At 40.3% G+C, this 2,044-nt stretch overlaps 1 protein-coding gene across 1 annotated transcript in view; it reads left to right on the top strand.

Annotated features, from left to right (window-relative positions):
• Positions 1–449: 449 nt before the first annotated feature.
• Positions 450–2,044, top strand: part of slc22a17 (solute carrier family 22 member 17) — a 13,906-nt gene continuing 12,311 nt past the window's right edge. Inside the window, exon 1 of the mRNA XM_043226710.1 lies at positions 450–744. The gene's annotated coding sequence lies outside the window, so the exon portion shown is untranslated. The remainder of the gene's footprint in view (positions 745–2,044) is intronic.

The raw sequence follows: 2,044 nt of genomic DNA, 5'->3' as shown, positions 1-2,044 counted from the left end.
TTGAGAGTCACCTAATATTTGTGCTTCATAAAGCAATGCGTTCCTGTGTGTACAGTATATATTGACAGAACACCCAGATTATGATTCAGCATGCTGCTGTGACATACTGTGTCCCACAATGCAATGCCCTTGACTTGACTGACTTCGCACCGAGTTTAACACCTTTTACAGAATTTGTGCACCTCGTTGCATGCTTTTGATAAAACGTTGCAGTCCGTGCATGCATGCAGAACATTTACTTCACATGCCGATGTTTCCACTCTACTAATGTAATATTTTTATTATTAAGCATGTTGCATAGTCTGTACCGATGCACTAATACTAGTTCAGTTCAGGTGAAGTTGTCTCCCCCTTGCGGTCGCTCGGCTGTACTGCAGCTGCGTCTTCCTTCGTTTCCGACGCCGCCCGAAGGTTCCCGACTCCTTCCGAAGCTCGCCGCCAGTCGTGCCAGTTTTTCCGCCCTGTCCGCGTCTCGGAGCCGGGGATCTGCTTCCGTCCATGGCCTTCATCCCCAGGCTTTATTCCCGTCGTTGAACGCGAGTAAAGCGACGAGCCTTGGTTTCCCGCGGAGAGCCGTCCGCCGCCGGACCGAACGAGACCAGACCGAGACCAGAACGAGACCAGAACGCGGCGGAACCACCTCAGACCAGCGCGAGCCGCCACCATCTTCATCATCTTCATCATCTTCCGCGCGGATGTGCTGGACCTCGGCTGATGTGATCCGAGGCTCGTCTGCAGCAGCAGGTAAACACAACGAGTCGGCTTTCAGAAATGTCAGAATTCAGCGCATTTGTTTTCTTTAATGCACGTTATAATTCATAACACTCGTTTCATTCTTCTCGTTTCACTTTTGATCTTTATTGTGACTCCTTTATTTCATTCTTTCGTCTGAAGTTGTAAGATCTGCAATGCTATCACATCTATATATCTTCATTGGCACGACTGTACAAATACAGTAACGCCAAAACTTGAGATATATATATATAATAACAGTAAAAGGTAATCTAATATTTCATAGCAGAGTTTATTCTATGGGTCTGTGGAGGACAGTGAGGAAACACACACTTTATTATAAGATTATATACATCATAGACATCTGTCTGGTGTTATATATCACCTGTTTGTCTATATATGGTTATATACTATCATTTGTCTATCTATGTATGGTTTGTTATATATCATACCCGTCTCACCTGTCTTTTCTTTCTGTAGCTGTCATATCTATCATTTGTCATCTATCTCTAGCTGTTATATAACTATCATATATATGGTTTGTTATATATTGTGTCTGTGTCTATCCATCTGTTATATAGCTGTCATATACATTGTTATATATTGTATGTTTTGTCTATCTGTTATATACCTGTCATATCTATCTCTATCAGTTTTTATCTATATATCTATCATTTTTTGTCTATATAAGTTTTTATATATCATATCTATCACTATCAATTTTGATCTATCTAGATATATTTTTCTATATATCATATCTATATCTTTTTTATCTATCTATATATCTTGTCAGTTTTTATATGTCATATCTATATCATTTATCTATCTATTTCTATTTGTTTTTATATATCATATCTATATCATTTTTATGTATCTATCTCTATCAGTTTTTATCTATCATATCTATCTGACATAGCCATCATATCTATCGTTTGTTATTTCGTATCTGTTTTATCTATCTATCTATCTATCTATCTATCTATCTATCTATCTATCTGTCTCTCTCTCTCTGTCTCTCTCTGTCTCTCTCTCTCTCTCTCTCTCTCTCTCTCTCTCTCTCTCTCTGTCTCTCTCTCTCTCTCTCTCTCTCTCTCTCTCTCTGTCTCTCTCTCTGTCTCTGTCTCTCTCTCTCTCTCTCTCTCTCTCTCTCTGTCTCTCTCTCTCTCTCTCTCTCTCTGTCTCTCTCTCTCTCTCTCTCTCTCTCTCTCTCTCTCTCTCTCTCTCTCTCTCTCTCTCTCTCTCTCTCTCTCTCTGTCTCTCTCTCTCTCTCTCTCTCTCTCTCTCTCTCTCTCTCTCTCTCTCTCTCTCTCTC

The sequence above is a fragment of the Puntigrus tetrazona genome, chromosome 24 (assembly GCF_018831695.1).
Source record: "Puntigrus tetrazona isolate hp1 chromosome 24, ASM1883169v1, whole genome shotgun sequence".
NCBI classification, from domain to species: Eukaryota; Metazoa; Chordata; class Actinopteri; order Cypriniformes; family Cyprinidae; genus Puntigrus; species Puntigrus tetrazona.
Note: the sequence above shows the minus strand (reverse complement) of the source record. Positions and strands in the feature narration are given on the sequence as shown.